The sequence below is a fragment of the Ceratosolen solmsi genome, unplaced genomic scaffold (genome assembly GCF_000503995.2).
Source record: "Ceratosolen solmsi marchali unplaced genomic scaffold, CerSol_1.0 scaffold11, whole genome shotgun sequence".
Lineage (NCBI taxonomy): Eukaryota > Metazoa > Arthropoda > Insecta > Hymenoptera > Agaonidae > Ceratosolen > Ceratosolen solmsi.
The window spans coordinates 12888984-12901782 of NW_011948416.1; positions in this window are offsets into that span (position 1 = coordinate 12888984).

The window sequence follows — 12799 nt, forward strand, 5'->3', positions numbered from 1 at the left end:
GAGGGGGGGGGGGGGGGGGGGGTAGAAGTTTCTCTTTGGTTAAGCGCGAGTCGTTGGCTCGTCTAGCGAGTTACGAAAATAATGCCCGCGTACACGATAAATAAAGTCCTCGCGGGGAGGAGCTTACGGAAGGAAGAGCTTCGGCTGGAGTTCTGTCGGGCCACGAACGAGCCTCTACTCTTCCCGCTCCTCCGCCCCGCTCCTCACACCTCTTCAGCCCAATCACCATCTATCCTATCTCTCTACTTCAGCCCCCTTTGAGAGACAGCCCCGGCAAATTGGAACGTGCCTCTTTCCTTATTATAATAACGTACCACTGTTGTTGGTCCCCCCCCCCATACACCGCTCTCATCCTACTTCTCTACCGCCCCTAGGTTCCTTTATTTATTAGGCTTCTTTGCTCTGTGACGATCGGTCGACAAGCTCGTTACTCGCCACTTGCCAATCGGCCTGACCCCGTGGACCTCGGGGCATCAGGGTGAGCTCTTCGAGCCAGCCAAGAAGAAGGAGAAGGAGCAGCAGAAGGAGGAGAAGGGAGAGGAGGAGAGACAGCGGTCCCGAACTCATGGCCACTTTGGATGAGCCGAGCTCCTCCTCGCGAGTAGGAAAGCGGGATCTAGACGAGTCGGTGGATGATTTCTCGCGGATGAGTTGGCCGCCTGGATTTAACGCTCGAACGAACTCTTTGCCTCCCAAGGCGCGACGCTCAATCGGCATCGGAGCGATAACGATAAGGGCGTCGAGTGTGTAATTGAAAAGTTTGGCAAATCGGCAGTGATGCCGGCCATCGTACGCCCAAGTTTTCCACTCAAGACGACGCAATTATCCAATTGGTATTCTTCGCGCGGAATTGCTATTAAGGAAAGAATTACCAGTCATTCACCACGTTGGCGCACACACAACTTGCATGTACCGCAACTTAATATCCCCTTCTCCTTATCTTTCCTTTCTTTTACCTTCTCGTTTATTTCCCTTTATTGTTCATTTGTTTCTATTTGTTTTTCTTTGCTATTCTTTGTTTTTCTTTGGTTCATTTACCCGCTCATACACGGACACAAGCACGTAGACACGAATACATCCAGCCACCCACCCACCTACCACGACCCCTCCACAATCCCATAAACCATCGAGCTCACTATTCGGATGGTTACTTCGTTATTGCCGTTTCTTTGTCTCGCTTTGTTAATGGCCGGCGAGCGAAAATCAATAATACTTTCAATAACGCACTTTTAGAAAGGCGTTGAAGTTTAATTGACGAGCAAAGAGTGCGCGGCTGAGGCAGCTCCTCGTGAAAGTAGCTCGACCCTCTTTAATCGACGAGGGAATTTGCGTTTTATCGAATAGACGTGAATCCTAATGATCTTCCTCGTGTTGGGCAAATTTCTCTTTAATGATCGAATTAAAGGCCGAGGAGTGTCGAATGCGCGCGGGCCAGCAGAGTGGCCGGAGTGGGAGGTGGAACGAGACATCGATTTTCACGATCAATCGATAATAAAACATCCATCAGCCATGACAAATTGGAGGTCCCACGCGACGCCTGTATTACGAGAACCGAATGATTAAAGCGAGCGAGACAAGACAAGAGATGCTGCGCGTTGTTAGTATTGAGGGCAAAGGATGGATAAGTGGGAATAAGTGGGTGGATTGAGTATGGGGTTGGGTTAGGGAATGGGTGGTACAGGTGGCGATGCAGAGTAGGTAAGAGACAAGGCGCGAGGGGGATTATTTATCGTGGGCGGAAGGAGCGAGTTGACATTTACGGGCTAATGCGTGGTGGTTGTTGCTAGTCGCGCGAGGAGTTGCGAGGAGATGTGCGCGGGTTACGAGGGCACGTAGGGGCTGTTAGGCGACGTCGTCGCCTTAAACGGGAGCGCGTGCGCCGAATCGATAGGCCGATACCGCATTATCGCATTACTCGCATCTTGATTTATGCCGTCGATAGGGGGGTTAGGATAGAGGTCTTGGGCGACGCCGGCCTCCTCGGTACCTTCGCCGTTTGTACTACTGGGCCGCTCGAGGACCGAGGTTGAGGTTGGGTTTGAGCAGGGGGGGGGGGTGTAAGGATTGGGAGACGGCTGGGGGGGGGCTGGGAGGAGACGGCTGGGAGGAGGCTGGGAGGTGGTTGGGAGGGCACGAGAGCCGTTGAGACGCGAGCGGCGGTGGGGTTGGGGTAGGCGAGAGCGTGAGAGAGAGGTGGGTGGGAGGAGGAGGGGGAGGTAGGGAGGTAGAGAGAGAGAGAGAGAGGGGGGGGTGACAAGCACAAGTTCCCGTGAATCAGCAATTTTTCTGGAAAATCTCGCGAAAAGACGCGCGATCAGCGTCCGTTAAAGCGGCCGGAGCCACGAAATATGCGGGATAAGCTCGCGCTCAACCGGCTGCACGGATTTTTCTATTTCGCGGTCGTGTGGTGGTGGTTTATCGCCGGCGCGGGGGCCCGACGATGATTAGGAGGAGAGCCGGCGATATCGAGTATTAAGTGCCAGCCATCAAAGTCGCCTTTTGTGCGTTATAGAGACGCGAGCGGATTCCGCGTAATGCGCGGGAAATTTATCGCCGGAAGTCGACGGAGATAAAAGTGCCATTACTCCGCTGAATAGTCAAAGATTTATTTGTAATTTGAGTGCACGTTTACCTGGTCGCATCCGCGCATAATTCCGCCTTCGCTGCGCGGTTCCCGATTTCGGATAAATTTCCGTAAGGAGACACCCATCGATTCCGCTCGGCGTACTTTCTCTCCCTTCACACCCCCGCCACCCATATCCAATCCCCCCCCTTACCGGCCCACGACACCCCCCTCCATCCCGCTCGCCCATTCTGCCACCGTCCCTCCTCGCCACTCCGTGAACTTTCGCTTCTTTCAAACAACGCCATCGCTCTGCTCGTGCAAATGTCACTTATCGCGGCCGATCGAGCACTTCCTTAAGACTTAAATAATCATTTTCGACTCCGTGTTAATCCTTTCGCTAGCTTATAGAGGGGCTGGTAAACAAAATCACATCCCCTGATAAATATCGTTTATTTAAAAATAGCGGTCAGCTACCAATCAAATCTACGTGCGTACGCCTATTTGTTTCTATCCGACTGGATGACTGTACACGCCAGTGTACAAAAATCCATTCGATATGTTGAAAATATATTGGCTTTGTCGTTTCCGATGCATTTTTTTGTACGCGTACAAAAAACGTAAAAAAAGTAATGGGAAAAAAGGGTAAATAAATAAAAAAGTTACTTCGTTTAAACGGATAATCTTAAACGAGATTAAAAAAACAACGAAAACGACAACTGCAGCAACGACAAGCCTCTCTCGCCTTTTAAGAAAGTAACGATTATTGTTTTTGGAAAGTCAAAGGTAACAGAACAAAGACAAAAAAATATAAATAAAAGAAAAAATAAAATAAAATAAACGGACGACATCCTTTTCTTTTAACAGAAAAGATTCTGATTTACAGAGACTTTCTTATTTAGCTTAGCAACTTTATTCAAGATTAATGTTTTGCGAGCAAAGAGACCATTTCTACCGCCGTTTCTTCGTCTGCGCAGCGAAATAAAGGGTTATTAAAGCAATGTTAAAATAAGAGGAACAAGAAGAAGAGGGAAGAAGAGGAAGAACGGATGAAGAAGAAGAAGAGGGAAGAAAAAGAAGATGAAGATAAAAATGGAACATAAGATGATGATGATGATGATGATAATCATGATGACGAATAAGAGAGGAAAACGGGGAAAGGAAGAGATACGGGACGACCGAAAGATGAATATTACTGTGTTAAAATTTATTTTATCTTGAACTTCGAGAGTGTAATAGTTGAGCTCCGTCGAGATACATCTTCGACACCGATCCTGGCCAATGTCCGTACAATTTCTCCCCCGACACATTGATAAACAGTAAAATTAAGTAGATTCGGGGGGGGGGGGGAATGGCAATCCAGAGAGAGACAGTTATAGTTGAGCTCGTCTTGCGCGACGACGAGCAGCCACGACGATACTTGATCTCGCTGGCGCGGTGGAAAAACTTTGCGCAGTTCACTTGGCAGAAGAGCGATGATGCCTTATAATAAAAAGGGCAGAAGAAAGAAACGGCAAAATGGTGCGAGCTAGAGCTATCAGAGCCACCAGGTGTGGCGCTCCTAATTAGATACTTAACGCTCCACGCTAACGCAGGGCCGATTCATCTTTTCCCTTCCCTTTAGCCTCTATGGGTTCTCGCATCTCGTCCCCCCTCCTGCACCGGGGCTCGCGTTCACGCGCTCTTTACACGTTAATAACGTACGTGCACGTGGTAGTCGCACACGCTTACCAATATTTATGTATAGAATCGGAGCGGCGGAGGTGTCGGGGCCGATGGTGGCCAGGCCGAAGCTGCGACGACATCCGATGAATATATCAGATAGCCAAAACCGATGCGCGCGACGTAGCGCAAATTAATTTGCCGCTTTATTTGCCGACAAATCGTCGTCGATTCGCTGTCATATCGGCCGGTTATAAATCTCTCTTTTTCCCTTATTTTCTTCTTGCCTCGTTCCTCCTTCCTTTTCGCTCATTCTTCGACGGCGACAGAAAGCCACTCGATGGCGACGATTTTTGTCGTCGTCGTCGTCGTCGTCGTCGTCGTCGTCGTCGTTGTTATTATTATTTATTTATTTATTTTGTTTGTTTTTTTGTTTAATAAAGGCCCCCTATTTGCGCCTCCGAGCAAGGCATACCAAATTTTCCGTAATAAATACACAAATTAGTTCTTAAGTCTTTTTGTAGAAATATGCCCATTTGAAAATTTGTTGAGCGCATTATTACGGTGGCAAAGTTAATGCCTCTTTTATAGGAAACGTGTCGCATTGCCATTAGGAGGGGGTGGAGTGGGAACAGGGCAGGACACGGCAGGTATTGGTAGATAGGGGTGGGGGGCGATTCGATAGAGCAACGTTGCAACTAATGAGCACTTAACTATGCCATAAAATTTACGATGATGATTCAACACTACGGAATGCAGTTAATTTGTATAAACTTAAATTTAGTTGCTTAAGCGAGGGCAAATCGGTGGCGATTATTCAGCAGATCTTGATTTTAATTATTCCGTGCAGCGGGCCGCTATACACGTGACGTTTTACTTATCGGAGTAACTGACTCGGGTCCGAGTCACGGATTTTAATGAGGCCCCAGTAGGTGTTTCCTCGCCCGTAAAGATAAAACGTAGAGGATTGTAGGTTCGATTTCATAGAGCCTCGTTACTGCCAAAGCACCAGTCACCGTATGTACGGTTGCGCATTATTTGCGCGTAGAAGGTGTTGCGCGTCCACTTTAGTATAAAAAAAAAAAAAAAAAAATCCAGTCGCGCGATTTTAATGTTTGTTTGTTTACCCGACGAACAAAACGTCAGCAAGGACCATATATTTTAATCCTTGGCTTCCTCCAACTTTTCTTTTCTCCTTTCATCTTAATAAGTCTCGAGCTACTGCACTTCCATTGGGCCTATGGATTAGCGTTTGGTAGGTTAAAATGTCAAAACAAAACAAAAAAAAAAATAAAACCATGTAAAATAAAAATTTCCTCCACTTATCTCATTATTTGTAATTACAAAGTGGTTGCTGAGCTCATATAAATATTAGAGGCACAGTACTCGCTTTAAATGACACTTGCTCTGGACGTATTATTATTATTATTATGGTACGCCACCTTCGTATGTTCGACGTGTAAATCTAATGGGAGTCGTTTCAAAGTTTTGTGATGCTGATGCGTAAAAATGAGGAAGTCTGCGGCGTGGTAGGGACAGTGGTGGAGGGGTGGCGCGGGGAGGAAAAGCGAAGCGAAAAACCAGCCGGGCTTTACTCGTCCGGGAATCGATTCCACCCAGGTCTTTCCGTTTCCACGACGGATACTCTTCTCCCAACTGATCTACCGATATACCCAAGGACTTTATTATTCGAGACGACCTCCTATCATAATCATAGGGTAAAACTGTTGCAGGATATAACACCACATCACATGCGTGGCAATCTAAATGTGATCTACACGGTGCAAGTATGAATTCCAAGGTTAACCACCTTATATTTCGGAACAACGAGGGTGCTCCTGTATTCTCATTTGTGTAGTCGCGATAGGCATTTAAGCATAACAAATGGCTTGTAAATGCTGAATTTTTATCCTTTCTCTAGCTCTTTATTTATTTTATCGTATTTATTTATTTCTTCTTTTTTTTTTTTTTTTTTGGGGTTTTAACCTTACTTCGGTCGTCTCTCTCTCTTCTCTCTCTCTCTCTCTCTCTCTCTCTCTCTCTCTCTTTGCTTGCTTTCCTTTTTGTTTCTCAACTTCTCCGTTTATTTAAATAAAACTCACATTTAACGAACTGTACTATTTTTTGACGAAGGGTCTTTTTAGGAATACACGAGTTTGAATCTGCTGATAAAATTGATAGCTTTCAGTCCGACAACTTAAGCTATTACTAAATACAGTATATCAACTATATTGAAATAGCATTTGAATTCGTATGGGACATTGAGTTTAATCCGCTGAGAGACTTTTTTTTCATAATTGGCGTATTATTTGTATTATCTTATAAATAATAAATGTAATAGTTTGTCACCTTTGCCAGGGACTATTAATCTCCAGTGTGTAGTGTGTTGAAATAAGCGTATCGATTTTCCATTGTTATGGTCAAAAAGACAGAAGAGAAGAATGAATTAAAGTGCCTTTTCTCTTCTTATTACTTTATTATAAAAGCAGATTTTCAAAGCCATTTAAGATATTTTTGTAAATAATATCTCGTATTACTTGGTCCCCACAATAAATAGGAAAATGTACGCGTGTCATATTGTTGTAATCCCTGTATCGTTACTAAATAAATCCACTTAGCGTGTTAAATTTAAAAAAGAAAAATTCATTTTCAATTTACAATTCCTTCGAATGTCCTAGTGTCATTTCGCAATTGACTTTGCCATCTTAAAACAACAGTCAGAGAGCTTATCAACGTCCAGTGAAAGAACATTCTCGACCCTCTTAAAGAATTTTAATCATAATCAACGCCAAATCGGCCATGAATCCCTACAAGCTCCCAAGCTTTAGAGCTTCTTAAACAAAGTCTATGATTATTTATAAATATTTTATTACAATTTATATGATGTCAAAAAGTACGGATAACGTATTACCACAAAATAATACGTAATACAGGTATAGTCTTAACATCTAAACAATTTTTTTTCTTCTGTTTTTTCTAATTCTTTTTTATTTATTTATTTTTTTTTTTCAAAATGTTTCGAGTTCGCCATTACTTTTTTCATTAACATATTTTCCTACTAGAACATTCAAGGAACTCTTATAAAAGTTTTATTATTACCTTAAAAATAAAATTTATTACACTTTATCGCTGTTTCTTTTCGCAACTAGACTTTAAAAAATGAACAAAAATATAAAATTTAACTAACTTTTTCAAAATTATGTATAAAACAAGAAAGGCCATGTGGTTTAATATATATGAGCTATTTATCATTTAAAAGAAAGATGTCTTGAATTAAACAAACAAAAACAAACAAACAAACAAACAAACAAAAAACAAAAACAAAAACAAAAGACAGAAAGAAAAAACACAACACGGTAGAAAAATGAAAGAAAAAATGTTTTCTTTCTGTACGATCAAATTTTTGTTAGAATATTAATCTTTTGGTAAATTCTACCGTTTGATGGCAACATTTTTCAAAGTAAGCGTACATTTTATAAATATGTACTTCCATCAAAGCAACATGTACATAGAGAGATAAATATACACGGACAGTGCAGAATAGACTAAACCCGAATTACTCTACGTAAATTTCGGTATAATTATCACCGTAAATGGTCAATTATCGTGAGCAAAGTTTAAATAAAGATGTTCGTTATATACATGTATCAGTTTTTTTTTTTACATGGCAAAACTTATAAAATCTATTATATATGTATATGTATATATAGCACCAAGCATAATCAAACTTTTAATTTGAAGGAAAATTCGACAGTCCATATATATTAAAGTGAAGACTGAGTAAAAACAAAACAAAACAAAATAAAAAAGAAAAGAAAAGAAACGAAAAAAATGAATTGATAAAAATTTAACTGGCTTCAACGCAGATTGAAGTCGATTTGAAACGACTGAAAAAAAAAAACATTTATTTCCAGTGAATTTCGATCGATTTTTTTTTTTACATTTCCTCGGCTGTCAAAGGGGCCAAATTCTTTGTTTTTAACAACTATTATCTGTATATAAAATACATTCAACACCGATAATTAACATTCATATTATTCATTTACTGAAACAATAACAATTGGTGATTAGTTCTGCAGACATAATATAGCCTCCGACATTTTTCAATGAAATTACAGATGAATTAATTTTTATCCATTATTAAGTTGATCGATATATATATATATGTATATGTATATGTATATGTATATGTATATGTATATGTATACATCTATATATATATATATATATATATATATATATATATATATATATATATATATATCTATATAAAACACAAATAATTGACAATCGAATAAACTCGACTTAAAAGTCTAAGCTGTAATCTGCAAAAGGGGAATTGAATTGAAATTGAATATTATATTGAATATTCAATATAGAATTTTTTCCTATAGAAGAAAACTTATATTGAATTTATGACATCATTTAGAATATAAAAGAAATCGATCCTATTCACATATTGTCAAATAATTTCCTACAGTATAGCTATTAATTTTTTCCCAAAATTCTTATTTATTTTTGCAACAAAATATAAACGCATTACTGCTAGCACAGCCAACTTCACTTATTATTCACAGCCATTTTTCTAACAAATTAATTTTACATTGCCACAAGCGCGTTTGGATTTATTGCATTAACTATAGAATATTTGCAATGGTCAATCAAACTCCAATGTAAAAAGTTATTTCAAATAACTCTCAATTGTACGAAAAACTTATGTAATTGTCGATTAATGATTTAATTGAATGACACGTTAATTCTTTTCCCCATAATGAGTTTTAACTCTGTTTTATTAAATTCCTAACCCCTCTCATCGAATTAATCATAATAATTATATTTCATATTTATAACTTTAAATACAAATGTCGATTTTCAAAAAATTTAATTTTCAGATCAACGAGGATGAAAATCACAGAGGATAAACTCGGAAAACACACGCCTACGAAGAGAGAATTTTTTATAAAGGAAATTTATCCCTAATGTTACAATTTATTTTTAAGATTATATCCGTAAGGCGAGTATAAAATACAATATGTTCGTGTCGCATATAGAACACACGCGTGTATACGCTTGAAATTCCCTTGTATTCAGTAAAATTCATCAAAGTAAAATAAATATAAAATAAAATGCAATCTGTAATTGAACGATAATATATATTCGTTATTCGTCCTTTTACATTTGTCTTTAGTTTTAAATTGTAAACCGAATGGTGACCCAACGTCGAAGATACGTCGACTCGTAGACGTTTACATGATAATTTATTATTATTATTATTATTATTATTATTATTATTATTATTATTATTATTATTATTATGTTTGTTTGTTGTTGTTGTTATTTTTTAACGAAATACAGAAGTGAAGAAATGATTTCATGATAAATACAGTTTAATGAGTTGGCGAGAAGCGTAATTTGATGATCGAGAGCATTTTTCAAAGAAATTAAAAATTGTGGAAAAATGCTTAATTGTCTACATAGCAGCATGTCCTTTCAACAACTATTTCTTAATTTTTTCCACTTCATTATCATTGTTTTTCTTAATTTCTCTCTTCCCTTTTTTCTTTTGTTTTCTTTTTTTTTTCTTTTAATAAACATCGTGTACACGCTTTGTTCTCAAATCACGATAAATGCCTGACGTACTTTGTTTTTTCTAGGTTAACTAGAGGCAAACTCTTGCATTTTTATAGATAAAGAGCCTGATGAAGACTATTGGAAAAATATTCTTCTCTATCGTTTGCATGAGAATACACGTTTAAAATTCATGAAAACTTCTTTTTAATAAAATCCATACAAAATATTTACGCATTATCTGATAATGTTATGTCGATACCGACTACTGAAAAAGTGTAATCACCGTGACAACGTTTCGATAATAATTATTAACTCACAATTATACGTATTTACATATTTGCGTAACAAATTTGTAGGAAATAACAAAAAGTTTCAATTTTAAATTACAATATATTAAATTTAAATAACCCACGTAGGGGCTGCGACACTTAGAACCGTGTAATATTCCCGATTCAGCTTTCAAATAACGAGCAATAACATGTTTTTAATAAATGAATGTTTGGCGGTAAATACTTTCGCATATTAATGTGATATCATAAACAATATATGATTATTGTATTTCATTACACGTGAAAGTGGCTTATCCAACTCGCGATTGGTTTTACGAAACGTGATAATCTTGAAATGCATATTAATGCTCCGAGATATTTATTTCCTATGTGCGCGATAATTATATACTTTGTTATAGATTAAGATTTTAATTTTTAAGAAGTACGGCTATATTATAAAGTTAGATTGTGATATTTTAAATGCCTGTTTTTTCAGTGAACCTAAAATTTCATCACAGATTCCACTTAGTGAGATTACTATTTTTTATCACACGTCAATATGTTTGAAAATAATGCAATCAATATATATTTTTATTTATTACTGTGTACGTGTATGTATATGAATTAAAAATTTACAATAATAAATTTATTTTATTTTGCCGATTTAGGCAGTTGTTATATATTATTTGAATGCAATAAATTGACACACAAATTACTGCTAATATTTTCTGTGGACATTTTTTATGCGTTTCCACGAAAAAATGAATTGCTAAACTTTGTTGCAAGATATTAAAATTTTTTGTGATTAAAACGGGGTCAAAGTTTTTGTCAACTTGAAAAAATTACTAACGAGATTTATCTGTTAGCATTCCTTGAATTTCAATAAAATTTTCTAATATATAATAACTAGAAGGAAGTCTTAAAGATATTTTTTTCGAACAAAAAACATTAGAAACTCGCTATTTTTCAATTCGCATATTTTCGATTAGGAGTTGGGAAGGAGTATATGAAGAAAAAAAGTGTTGTCTATGTTTGCTTTTCTTAGAATTAACGTCTTTATTTCCTAATTATTATTTCCAAAATGCAGACTATCATCGGTAATTGCGAATGTGTTAATGAGACAACAATTTACCATTGACGTTTAGTATATCTTGTTAGTATATCATTGTAAATTTATCAATGGCAAACAAATAAATGAATTTATATCTACCTTTACACCACAAACCTAAGCAAACAAACGAATAAATAAATAAATAAATAAATAATGAAATAATGAAATAATTAATACAATAATTAATTGTATAGTTGAAATGATTATTCTAATGATTATCTTATACATGCCATTAATTCACTAGAATAATATTATAATTGTTACGCTAAAAAAAACAACTATGACAGAATAAATGTTTTTTAATTCGCACTCTGAAATGAAAATTAACTTATTTAATTGAGCGCTCGATTATTTTAATGGATACAGCAAAATAAATATTTGTATAACTTATAATTACAATGTAAAAAAAATGTAGATCTAGTGACAATAAATTATATACTGTTTGAAAAGTTATATATATATATATATTTTTTTTTTTATATAGAACATTATTTACTAACAATTTTGATGAGAGCTTTTTAGAAAAATGTTAATTTAACATAAAAGTAATAGAGGCAGTGGAACCTTCTGGAAAAAGTGCATAAAATTCATGTATTTTACATCTATAATAAATATTAAATTTTATTATAAAGTAACGCATAAAAAAGTAAAAAAAAAAAAAAAAAAAAAAAAAAAAGGGGAAAAATTTTTTTTTAAAAAGAGGTATAATATTTTATTATAATGCAAAGGAGTATTAAAAAAAAAAAAAAGAAATGGAAAAAAAGCGAAAGGGTAAAAAAAAAGAAAAGAAAGAAATAGGAGGGGAAGCAGAAGAAGATGATGATGATGTAGAAGAAGAAGAAGAAGTAGAAGAAGAAGGGTATGAAGTAGAAGAGGGAAGACAAAAGTAAAAAGAACGCACAAAGCGTAGAGTGACTTTTGAAGTTGAATATAATTACAAGAAATTCCATGCGGTGCAAAAATTTAATCCTTGGGAGAGTCAAAGTGCTTAAAAAATTACTTTTATTTCATATTCGTAGCTCACTTCATTAATTATCCGCATACTTCAGCTCGATGAAGCACTATTTCTTATGAGATAACTTTATTCTTAACTTTGTGCGGTAAGGCTAATTCGTGAGGACTTTTCGATTCTGTGCAGTTAAAGCTTCGCGTTGATTCATTTTCGGCGTACGTGCGCAATTCAATACAAGTAGACAGACGAGCGGGGACGCCGATTGAGATAGTGAGAGATAGTGTGTGCGCGTGTGCGTTAGTTAGAATGCTATAAAATGAAAAAGGACAACGAATCCAATCCTGCTCTTGCGAAATATTTCACCAGATTCGTATTGTGTACGCAAACAAAACAAAGCACAACAAAACACAACAAAACAAAAAAAAAAAACAAAAAAAAAAAGAAAAGAACGAAAGAAAGAGAGATAAAATAGAGCGAGAGAATAAAGTAAACCAAGAAGAAAATAAAAATCGAAGTAAAAATGAAAATAATAATAAAAATGAAAAATAGAGAAAAAGTGAAAAACAAATGTTGCGATTCGCCAAAAGTAGAATTTAAATCCTTGTTATAGTTGGGTTTTTCAGCATTCCGGGAGTCTATCTCATCTGGCCGTTTGGAGATTGGTTGAGCGG